Source organism: Ambystoma mexicanum, chromosome 10 (assembly GCF_040938575.1).
Source record: "Ambystoma mexicanum isolate Mex_15411 chromosome 10, UKY_AmexF1_1, whole genome shotgun sequence".
Lineage (NCBI taxonomy): Eukaryota > Metazoa > Chordata > Amphibia > Caudata > Ambystomatidae > Ambystoma > Ambystoma mexicanum.
In genome coordinates this window covers 977,291,423-977,304,603 of record NC_090932.1, presented here as the reverse complement: position 1 = coordinate 977,304,603, position 13,181 = coordinate 977,291,423, and positions in this window count along the sequence as shown.

Genomic DNA, 13,181 nt, shown 5'->3' with positions numbered 1-13,181 from the left:
AACAAAAACAAGTGGTCCAGCTATGTGTCATCAGTGATGTCATCAATAACATTTGTGATGACATATTTCATGTCCTCAGTGTTATATTTAGCAGTTCAGTGTGTTGGCTCGAGTTATCGCTGGTTAGCTTACCATAACTGGCAAATTTCTGGGGGTTTTCGGTTTTACTTGTGGCCATAACGTCCTTTTAACAACTTTCTTTCACAGAATTTCATAGGTTTTTATTAGTGCAACATAATATAATGTCCCTTTAACAAAGTTTTTTCAGTGAATTTCATGGGATTTTACCTGTGCACCCTAATTTCCTAAAACTTACTAATATCATACTTACCCCACTATAGTAAAATGTTTGTCCAATTTAGAAAGTTTCACATTAAAACTGTGATATCCCCCACCTTCCAGCATACTTTTTAACACTTCTTTACACTATTTGCAACTTTTCCACTGTTTTTGTTTTCATCAACATTTGCTGACTTTCCGGACAGTGTCACCGGACCGCATGCATAGCATGATGACGTGTTAGCAGTTAGCAAACTCGTCCACACTTCGCAAATGGGTCTGTGCTTCTTGAACAGTTTGGAACTATATTTTTCAGCCCATCAAAATGTACCCATGCGCAGTTGCCATTCCTCCTCCCCAAGAGTCACCCCCACTACCACCACTAGCTGCAGGACCTACACAACAAAAGAAGCACAATACTTCAATAGGCAATGAAGAGGACCAGGAAGATGAGGTTGAGGAAGTGTCTACCTCTTGCACCCAGAGAGAATCATCGGTGTGGCAGTTCTTTACCACTGATGGAAATGTACCAAAGGCTAAAGCTACCAAAGTGAAATGCAGTGAGTGCAACGTTTTACTCAGTCGCGAACTACCTAGGCAGTACTCGTACAGAACCACCTCCATGCACCACCATACCAAATCCAACCACTGCAATGCTCTCAGAAAGGCTGTTTCTTTCTTAGGAAGTAGTAGGCTGCCTTCCTCTACCTCATCTTCCTCAACCAATACTGTAACCACACAGCCTACTTCTGTGGGACACAACATCCCACCAGCTATCTCTCAAGCAATAAAAGAGGATGTTGATCCATATCTTTTGAAGACAACAGTATTCTGTAAATACTTCAACACACCACTCTGGAGAGGGGGGCAATTTTGAAGTAATTTGGAGCTGTAATCAAGGAGCTAGAGAAACACTGCCCCCCTAGCTTAGATGTAACACACATGCAATATCTTCCTTTGTCCACCTGCCTCTCCATATTTGTGGTTGGATTCCCTTCCCTCATTCCCCTCCATATCTTACTTTCTGGCCTCTCCAGCAAAAAGAAAAAAAAACATTTTAAAAAAGGTTTGTTTAGGAACCACCTTTCACAGTTAAAAAATAGAACTAAAAAATAAGCGTATAGACTCCATCTACTTGACATATTCTAGTAAAGTACTTAGATTCAATACGATTCTCCAACACTCCCAGTAGCATTTTCTTCTATTCTAATGGAAATAATGGACAATTGTACATAAGAGAAAAGAAAAAAGCACAGAAACAATTGTCTGTCTGAAATTCCTTTCTCTAGTATGCAATAAACACCATAATCCATTGCCCTTCATGACTATCTACAGTCTCTACATTCCCCTGTCTAGCCCATGCCTTATTAGAAAACCCAGATTGCACATGCACACCATCACACAAGACAGCCCTTCTACTGTTGTTACTATTATGTTTGTAACACTCCCTCATTGCCTATTTTAAACCCTCCACACATATATCCACCAATCACTTAAAAAAACTCTAGATATAGCCTATCATCATATTTACTTCCACCCACCAACTGCCACTTAGCAATGTTCTACGCATCTTTTGCATCTACATTTCCCATACTTATAGCAACAATGTATACAAAGTGCTCTTATAAATGCACCTATGCATTGTGCAGTGAGAGAACTCCATAAATAAAAGGGGCAGTATGGATTGACAAGTGTTCAATGGAGCCCATGAAAGTGACAAGGTATGCCAAGGTGCAAGGCCAATAGGTAACTGCTGAGGTGGAGGAGTCCCAAGGGTGGGGTACATCTTATCTGTAACGTCCCTTTCGCAATGTTTTTTTCTGTCAATTGAATAGGTTTTTATAAGTTAACATGTTTCATAATGTTACATCCCTATATATAAGTTATTAATAATTCCTCTTTTAAAATATATTAAACAACTATAAACCTCCTTTGACAAACATATTTTTTGCACTGCATGCTTATGTGTATCATTATAAGCAGCACATGCTGGGGATGCAAGTCATTGCTCAGTTGCCTAGGGCATGAGGCTCGACCATGACCCCACCCCCACCAAACCACCCCCATTATCCATCGCACCTACCTAGCATCCTAGTTCAGTGTCCACTATACCCTAATAATGTAACCAATTGTCAGTGCTCATGGCTTGCATGGCCAGCCTCCACAATCCATGGGGCATGGGATTCGGCCCATAGGTTTTGACACTTTCCAACTGCTGATTGCAAGTTTGATGCAATCCCGTGAAGCACTCCAGACTACAGCGGCAAGCAGAATGTTTGTTCCCATTTAAACCTAGAGATTTGTCCATGCCCCATGCCCCAATAAGTATATCAGAGTAGGCATTCATCCTTGACAAGGGCTAGGCCCAATTTTAATTCATCAAACATACATCACTATTTGTTGTGCTTACATTTGGATACTTAGAAAAATAAAACACAAAACAGATCTGCAAAAGCATGCTTTCAGTTTCTTAGTACAGCACTTCAGACTGTAGCCGCAAGCAAAATATTTGTGCCCATGCATGCCCCAATAATCAAATCAGAGCATAGTAATTGCAGGGTGGTAGAATGAGTAGATCTCTGCGCTTCATCTAGTACTTTAAACGGATTACCCTGCTGCTATTGATGGGTTTCTTTTATGAAGGTGCCCTTCCTTCTTCAAGTGTTTCAAATAGGAGAGTGAGCATGGATCACCTTAGCACTAGGTTATTTGATACACAACTATTGATGCATTAAAGCAGTCTTGAAAACCATTGTTGATGCCATATTTATTGTTTGAAGTCAGCCGACATGTGTTTCGACTCTCTAGGTTCTTTCTCAATGCGTCCAGATTGTGGGCCGGTCATTGCTGGGAGGTTGTGAAAATTAGTCCAGCATGAAACCCCAATATCTTGTTCCAATATGGTTGCAAATAAAAGTGGTTAATGATTTGAAGGTTTGACCTGGTGACCAGGTGGGAACCTGGTTTGGAGTCTTCTGTAATTATCTGCTAATAAGCATTGTCTCTGAGTGTATGCAGTGGTAGTCGCAGCCATCTGTTGATGTAATCCTGTGCAGCACTTCGAGTTGTGCTGCACAGGCCACAGGCTATACCTCAGTTACCAAACATATATCACTATTTTTTGTACCTACATTATGACACTTTTCAGAAAATAAAACACAGACATATTTGCAAAACCATGCTTTCAGGTCCTTTGCCAATGCTCCTTGCACGGCTTTCCTGCTAATCCATATATGTTTTATTTTTTGAAATGTGTCAAAATGTATGTACAAGAGTCATATAACTTAGCTCCCACTTGAGAAAATCCATTCAGACTTTGCACCATCATTCAAGGTTGGGTATATAATCTGTCTAATATCCTTTGTACACATTTGTCAAATGGCAACAAAGTTATAAGCCATCTAAACATTTTCAAACCCCCCTCTAATTTTGCCCCATCTTTACTAAATACAACCTAACTTTGCAACACATTGAAGTCTGGGTCTTAAATCTTTCTGCAAATGTTTGTGCAGATTTGTGAAATGCACCAAAATTGATATGCCTTTCAAATATTTTGGGATGGCCCCTCTAAATTTGTTCCCTTTTGACAAAACAGCGCCAAACTTTGTAGAACCATTCAAGGTCAGAACTAGAATTATATCACATAATGAAATGTCATGCAGTTTTATTCAGTGGCACCAAAGGTATAAGTCATCCATAAAATGCTTTTCACCAACCCTGTAATGGAAAAATATATATGGATACCCCAAACATCTCACATTTTCACGAACATTACAGGACTGTCCTGAACCAAACTGTGGTAGCGACCCTGTAGTGATGGTTATGTTGCTTATCTCAAAGAAAGAACACTTTTTGGGCAGCTTATAACCTTGACATCATGGACAAATCCTCACCAATGGATATGGCCCCCTTCAAATGATTTTGCAAAGTTTTTTGAGGTTTCGTCCAAGGTGCTTGGGGGGAGTTACATTGTAAGTACTATGGGCCTCATCACGAGTTTGTCAGTAACCCTTAAATCCGGCGGTAGCGGTGTTACTACCGGATTTAAGGGTCTGCCAAATCAGGGCTTTGGCGGATTTCTCCCCAGCTCTGAGCTGGGGGGAAATCTGCAGAAAATTTGCGCTCATATCGCGGGCGGGAAGTCCGCCAGCGGTATGAGTGCGAAATTTCCCCATTGAGCCCAATGGGGAATGGGGCATTCCCAAATGGGCTCAATGGGGAATGGGGATTTCCAAATCCACCAAACTCGTGATCTGGCGCTAATAGCGCCGGTGTGTTTGGTGGTAGGGCAGATAGCGCTAGCGCTATTAGCGCCGGCGTTACCGCCCAACTCGTGATGAGGCCCTATGTGTGGAAGAACATTAGTGTATGACACACTGCTGTTGTTTTTACATTAAATAATCATTGGGTAATTAGGAAAAAAAATATGTACTGGATTAAAAAAAAAATGATTACAGTTATGCAAGTGTAAGGTTGATAGTATGTTTGTTTGAAGTATGTTTTGATTAAGGGAACGCTTGGAGTAGTTATATACTTGTTGGCGTATTCTAACTATATAAGAGGTTAGAAGATGTTTTGTCATGTAAGACTTGAGAAGACGTATTTTAAATGTTTTAGAATGAAGGGTATTTTTCAAGTACTATTGTATTATTATGGTTGTAGTTAGATATCTGCTGTCATATTCTAACTGTTATTTGTGCTATAGTTTAGTGACTAAATTTGGGCTGAAGGACTATTAATTAAGCACTTGTTAAATTTGCTGGTAACCTATGTTTTGGAATAACAGAGGTATCTCTACATTCAAACCAACCACTTCTTATTTTTATTTTTACATATGCAGTGTAGTGCCCTGAAGTGGTTGTGGCACCAATGTGGTATACTATACCTACTGTTGTGAAGGTTTTCTTTCCAAGAGATACTTGGCTGTGTGTGAAGCTTGTAAGCTTACAGTTATTGGTAGTACCATCTTCATTGTACCTTATAAGCATTAGTATCACATATTGGCTATGTGAGTTTATTTGTATGGTGGAACGATTGGCTATATTGCAAAAAGGCAATGATCTGCAGAAGCTAGTGAAATAGAATGTATTCAGAATTTGGTATGTGTATATATATATACAAATCGTTCATTAGGGATTTGGTCTTGTGAAACATAGTTGCAGAGAGGGCATGTATGTGTCCAGGTGTATGAAATCTGGAATATCTCATTTATAGGGATGTTTTTGGTTTCCAATGCTTGTAGTAAGTACATAAGGAATTCTTATGGATCTTCATGTGTGTTTAATGTAAATGTTACCCTTCCTCCACAGTAGTCCGATTCTTGCCTTATACCCGAGACACTGTAAGTGTTGTCAGGATTATTTGTGGAATTTCTGTGAAGGATGAGCATTTGAAAACACAACTAGTCTGAGGCATTTAAGTATATATTGTGAACAATTGGTGGCAATTGAAAGAGAACATTCATTGTTACATTAGCATAACAATGTATGCCAGTTGTGTTGGCTGAATTTAAAATGGACCAGAGAGTTCTGTTTGTGGAATGTTTGATGGGCCGGCAAATCTTTCTGGAGAAGAGACATTTGTATCTGTTTATTTCTGATGGACGTGCAGTTGACATTGCACTGGACAGTTTTGTGGTTGTATTGTTTGATATAGAAGGGGATGGTCATTTTTTTTTTGCAGTATTGTTGGGATATCTGCATTAGATTGTGTACGTATTACTTGCCTTTTTAAAGGTGTCTTTTTTTTTTTAGGTACATGGCACATATCTATATGGGGGATGTATAGAGTGCCCATAGCCTGTTGTATTCTTGGATGCAAGAAATGTCAGCACAAAAGTTAACTAGGAAAAGGCCACTGGGTGTAAGCAGCTGCCAAAGTGCTGCGTAATTACTTTAAAAGCTGTTCTGCCAATGTCTATCAATGCTTGATCTAGGGTTAGACCTTGTGATTTGTGAATAATGAGAGCATATTCAAGAGACATAGAATATTGCTCTCTAAATACACATACATCGTTTAAAAGAAGGAACAGTGCTATCATCCAGCCACATTTTTTACTTCTGCAAGTTTATCAAAGTTGATGTTGACAAACTGAATGCTGTTGTCATGTGGATATGTTTAGAAGCCAACAACTGTACCAATTGCTCCACTGACTAAACCTTGTTCTACATCAAGGTTACATTTTAGAATTACTCTGGAGTTTAGACACAAAGGGCCTCATTAGGAGCTTGGAGGTAGCCATGGTGCTATTAGCGCCATGGCTGCCTCCAAAGCCGTGTCCAGGTCCCTGTAGTCGGAATGGGGACTTACCGGGTCATTCCGACCTTGGAGGACCCGGTAAGTCCCTATTCTGAAAACCATTCCCCATTCCCATTCGGGCCCCCAAAGGGCTCAATGGGAATGGGGTAGGAGCTAATAACGGGCCCGCAAATAGCCAGCCCGTTATTAGCTCCGGCTCCCGATTAGTGGGACCCGCTAAGGGACCTCAGAATGCGGTGGTAGGGGGTTAACGGCACCGTTAACCCCTTACCGCCGCACTCGTAATGAGGCAAGAAGACAATATTTTCTCCCATCCAGATGTGCTAGAGAAACCATTTTCTAAGCTATTTAGTTGTGCAGTTACTTGTTGACACATAGGAAGTGTCCGCCCGTACACTTCTATGTTTTCTGTGGAGCGGATATGCAATATGGTTTGCATTTCTTTTTTTAACATTATCTCATTTAATTGAGTACAACTTGCAAGGGTTGGCAGTGAGGACATACATTTTAGATTCTGTTCTATATAAAATGGATTTTGCATATTTAGTAAGCAAACCAGTTCTAATGCTTTTTAAAATGTTAGAATAGGTGAGGTCTGCAGATTGGCGCGTGTTTTGAGTTTGTTCTCTGTAGTGAACATGTTGCCAGAGATCTACATTTCTAATGGTACAGAGGATGTTGCAGTATTGTTTGTGTCCTAATGTTTTGAAAATAGGTTGACCTTTCACTGGTGTTAACTGTGGGAGGTCTCCGAAAACAATAAAAGGTTTTCCTCCAAACAGTTCTTTATATTTGGTTTTTAGGACTTCTTGCATTCTGAGATGAATTAAAGCCAACATGAGGTTGGAAACCATGCTTACTTTATCTATCAGGAGAACCTTCATGTATTTTAGAATTCTTTGTACTTCAGTAGCAGGTTCTGCTGATAATTTGAAATATTCTAATTAGTTTTGGTGCTCTATGGGGAGGAGCCATATTCAGTGTAAAGTTACACCTCATTTGTTGTAGGCAGCTAAACCCATGGGGGTTGTTACTACAGCTGAACGGTTGTTGTTTATTAAGTTTTGTAGAAATGTGCTGATTATTTTAATTAAGAATGTTTAACAAGAACCAACTTCATCACTTACATACAGGAGCAATTGTTTATATATTTTTTTTACAGCTACAGGTTTAATTTTCATGTTTGAAACCATGTTAAAATTCTTGAGTGACTTCTACATAAATGGTGAGTTAATAATTTTGCTGTGATTCCAGCTCTGACAATTCTTCCTCAGATTGTTTATATTGATAGATGGTATTTTCTACCTCAGTCATGGCTATTTCTGTTTCATTTAGAACGAGTGGTTTTCTAAGTACTTCTTGGCTTCTTGTAAAGAGAGATTGAATCCCCTCAGGAGGGTCTTTGTCAAGATGAGTTTCAATGTCTTCCTCTTGTTGGCATTCATTGTCCAACATGTGTTTGTATTGTTTGAAATTGTAATTTGTTATACTGCTTTCATGTGCTTTGAATTAAGCTTCAAATGAGTCGTAGTCACCTAATAATCCTTGTTCTTTTCTCCAAGGTTTAAAGGGTATTACCATGTAATACAGTTCTCTATGTTGTGGAGATTTAAATGATAACTTTATATGATTAATTAGACTGGTTTTGGTGAGTTTCACTATGCTTCCTTCACAAGTTGAGTCTGGATATTTATCATTTGCATCATTTGGTGTGACATTGGTTTTGTATGTGTAGTTTTGGGCAACGCTGTAAAAACACATGTTCTCCAAAGCAAAACTTCTGTTTGGGTAGTGTGTGTCAATTAAATTGTTTTATTTTAATGTCATGGCTGTTGGGATCATTTGTGGCTATGTTTTCAATCTCTTGGCAGGATTTTAGCACTATTTCTTCGGATGAAGCTGGTCCAAGGTTTAGCCAGACAATGTGTTCAGATTTGCCATATAAGGCTGTACCTGTTAAAACATCTGCAGCTTTGTAACCCCTTCATTCTCTATGGGAGAACATGTGTATACCAAAGCTGCACAATGTTTGTGATAGTGTTTTGTCAGATGATATGTCATCCCAGAGGTCTTTTAGGTGTGTGTTCTCAGCGTTGGTGAGATAGGCTGTGACATATCTTGCAACTGTAGTAAAATTGTCTGCAATGTATTGCATGTGTATGTTTGCATTCCACAAGAGGGCACTTATTGCATTGTAATCATTGATGTACTTGGAAATGTTGGATGTATTTTTAGAGGATTTTCCTTTTACACTGTGTATAACAGAAGACATCAAGCTATTTCCATGTCCTTTTTTGCAAACAGGTATAGCGAAGCCAATGCAACATTTGGTTCAGTATTTGCCTTTGTTTTTATATCTACTTCAGCAGGATTTGCAAAACCTATGTTTTTGGAAGTAAAAGACTTGTGTATGTAGGTCACTATCTGCGGTTTCTGAAGGTGTGTCACAGGTCATGTATTTTAACTGTAAAACAGTGGCATCACTGTCATGGCCAGATTTAGGAGCATCGTTTATAAACACAAGCATGTAATGAACTGATGGTGAAAGTACCTTGATACATTGCCAGGGTCAAGAGAACAGAGTTCTCCTGATGTTTTCATATCTATTCTGTCTTTATTTTGGTTTGTAGTGCATATGAAGTTGTGCAAGTCATTCTATGTGTACTCTGCAGAAACTAAAGTAGCAAACTTGGTGGGTGGGTCTAGGTTCCTTAGAATACAACGTACTTCAGAGTGATGTCAGAACCAGCATCCCTTTGTACCACGCATGTTTGCCAAGAGATTTGTGATACTTGACTGCAAAACTTCATTTTTGTCTTTTTTTCAAAGAGTTGGGTAGCAGATATGTTTAAAAAGTTAGAGCCTGTTTTTAATGTGAGTTGCTAATTCACTTTCGAAGAGGAGGTGGAAAATGTATTCAATTTTCTTTCTGAATATGGGGTCTTTATAATACATTTACAAAGAGTGATATTCTCATGCACTAATTTGCGTAACCCTTTCATCATATCCTCCTCCTTTCCCTGTAGGAAAGAGTAGAGGAAAGTAACGTGCTTCTACACTTTTAAACCATATGCTCATTAGGTATCCTTTGGCTTGATGCATTTGATATGTGTCTAATGCACCGTCAATGGTGTCTTTGGAGTGTAGTGGGTGAATTGTACACTGGTCTAAAATGTTGGCTGCAGTAACAGAATCTACACATTCAAATTCACCTGTTGCTGGTGAGTCTTGAATAATTTGGGTTGTTTCTCTTAAGTTTTCCTCAGTGTTTATATCTTTGTAGTGTTCATTGTTTTCTTTTAGATATTGTAGGGCTTGTCTAACTCTGTTAAAGTAGACTAGTTGTTGACAAATATGTTTGTCTTTTGTTGGCACAGCATTAACTAGTCCAATGAAAGATCGATCTATTGGTTGTTTTGCTCCTAGAATTTGTACATTTTCTTTTAGTTCTAATGGCAAATATACTACATTGCCTTGTTCCTTATAGAGGAAAGAGGTCATTGGTTTTAATATGAGTAAGACCTTTGCAAAACGAAGGACATTTTGTCATACAAAATGTTATTTAATGTCAGCAAAATAAGCTTTGTAAATGGAATGATTTAATTGTTATAACATTGCAAACTGTCTCTTTTTAAAAATGTGCAATGCTCATTATTAATGATCACTTGAATTTTATTATGTAGTCATCATTGGCACATTGGACTTCTCTTAATGACAAGAACACATCAAACACCTTGAACAGCCAAACCATGTTTTCCCCTTGTATTCTTTAATAATTTCACTATGAGAAAGGAGAGGAGACAAGTACCACCATTGGATGATTCAGGATGCTTTGCATGAAATACAATAGCATTTTGGGAGAATAAGAATGACCCCAGATCTTTATATCTGGTGAAGATTTCTCTTGTAAAAGGATTGTAGGCTTGAATACATCATTTCATTATGCACAAGGGACTTGGTGCACATCTGCAGGCCGATTCATGGAATCAACATGCGCCGAAAAAACGGCGCACGTGTGCGAAAACGTGCAATTCGCAGTGAAATAGCGAAAATTGCAGTGCAAGTGCGATTATCGCAGTGGAAGTGCGATTATCGCACAGAAAGCATCTCACATCTATTCATGGAAGTCCTTGCACGCGTAAAATGTGGGATGTGCGTTGAAAAAGTGCGCGGCGCAAGCTGGCGCATGCTGGCGCACAGGTCACCGAACGCCGTGCGATAAGGCCACAGCGAATTCGCACATAGCGCGGCGCACATAACAAAAGTAGGCGTAACACGGGGCGTCACACGCAGAATGGGGAACAACTCGTGAAAATGTGGGCGTCACGGGGGAAGTACAGGAGGCAAGTGCGCAGAACGCCCACACGCTCGCCTACAACACGTATTCATGGAATCGAATAGGGAAAAACAGCGCATGGCCAAAGACGCGCACAGGCCCATAAATGTCCGCCACACGAAAGCAGGCGGTAGCGTCCCTGCGCAGGAAAAAAATGTGCGCCAGAGAAGGCCCACACGCGATCGGGCCTGGGTGAGCGTGTGCGTGTATTCCCGGGGTGCGCGAGAAGTTCCACACGCGATTTGCCTGGGCGCGTGTATTTCAGGGGTGCGCGAGAAGTTCCACACACGATTTGCCTGGGCGCGTGTATTTCAGGGGTGCGCGAGAAGTTCCACACGCGATTGGCCTGGGCGCGTGTATTTCAGGGGTGCGCGAGAAGTTCCACACGCGATCGGGCCTGGGGGAGCGTGTGCGTGTATTTCTGAGGTGCACGAGAAGTTCCACAAGCGATTTGCCTGGGCGCGTGTATTTCAGGGGTGCGCGAGAAGTTTCACACGCGATTGGCCTGGGCGCGTGTATTTCAGGGGTGCGTGAGAAGTTCCACATGCGATTTGCCTGGGCGCGTGTATTTCAGGGGTGCGCGAGAAGATCCACAAGCGATTGGCCTGGGCACGTGTATTTCAGGGGTGCGCGAAAAGTTCCACATGCGATCGAGCCTGGGGGAGCGTGTGCGTGTATTTCTGAGGTGCGCGAGAAGTTCCACACGCGATTTGCCTGGGCGCGTGTATTTCAGGGGTGCGCGAGAAGTTTCACACGCGATTGGCCTGGGCGCGTGTATTTCAGGGCTGCGCGAGAAGTTTCACATGCGAATGGCCTGGGCGCGTGTATTTCAGGGGTGCGCGAGAAGTTTCACATGCGATTGGCCTGGGCGCGTGTATTTCAGAGGTGCGTGAGAAGTTCCACACGCGATTGGCCTGGGCGCGTGTATTTCAGGGGTGCGCGAGAAGTATCACACGCGATTGGCCTGGGTGCGTGTATCCCAGGGGTGCGCGAGAATTTCCACATGCGATTGGCCTGGGCGCGTGTATTTCAGAGGTGCGCGATAAGTTCCACACGCGATTGGCCTGGGTGCGTGTATTTCAGGGGTGTGCGAGAAGTTTCACACGCGATTGGCCTGGGCGCGTGTATTTCAGGGGTGCGCGAGAAGTTCCACACGCGATCGGGCCTGGGGGAGCGTGTGCGTGTATTTCTGAGGTGCACGAGAAGTTCCACAAGCGATTTGCCTGGGCGCGTGTATTTCAGGGGTGCGCGAGATGTTTCACACGCGATTGGCCTGGGTGCGTGTATTTCAGGGGTGCGCGAGAAGTTCCACATGCGATTTGCCTGGGCGCGTGTATTTCAGGGGTGCGTGAGAAGTTCCACACGCGATTGGCCTGGGCACGTGTATTTCAGGGGTGCGCGAAAAGTTCCACATGCGATCGAGCCTGGGGGAGCGTGTGCGTGTATTTCTGAGGTGCGCGAGAAGTTCCACACGCGAGTTGCCTGGGCGCGTGTATTTCAGGGGTGCGCGAGAAGTTTCACACGCGATTGGCCTGGGCGTGTGTATTTCAGGGGTGCGCGAGAAGTTTCACACGCGAATGGCCTGGGCGCGTGTATTTCAGGGGTGCGCGAGAAGTTTCACATGCGATTGGCCTGGGCGCGTGTATTTCAGAGGTGCGTGAGAAGTTCCACACGCGATTGGCCTGGGCGCGTGTATTTCAGGGGTGCGCGAGAAGTTTCACACGCGATTGGCCTGGGTGCGTGTATCCCAGGGGTGCGCGAGAATTTCCACATGTGATTGGCCTGGGCGCGTGTATTTCAGAGGTGCGCGATAAGTTCCACACGCGATTGGCCTGGGCGCGTGTATTTCAGGGGTGTGCGAGAAGTTTCACACGCGATTGGCCTGGGCGCGTGTATCCCAGGGGTGCGCGAGAAGTTCCACACGTGATTGGCCTGGGCGCGTGTATTTCAGAGGTGCGCGAGAAGTTCCACACGCGATTGGCCTGGGCGCGTGTATCCCAGGGGTGCGCGAGAAGTTCCACACGCGATCAGGCCTGTGTATGCGATTCCATTGGACCAAAGGCCCTGACAGCGCAGGCGTGTCTGTGACGTGACACGTGCGGGCGTGTCCCTGTACCCGGGGGAATGTTACAAGACCAAAAACTGCACGTCCGAGTGTCAGCACGCGTAGTTGGAGGATAGTGCCTAAGTGCGTATACGCGGAAGTGACGTTGGACGTGTGGTGCGGTTTAAAAGGTGCATGTAGTACGTCATTTCCTTGTACGTGCTTCCCGTGGAGAGTGAGTGGGTGAAATCTGTACATCTTGTC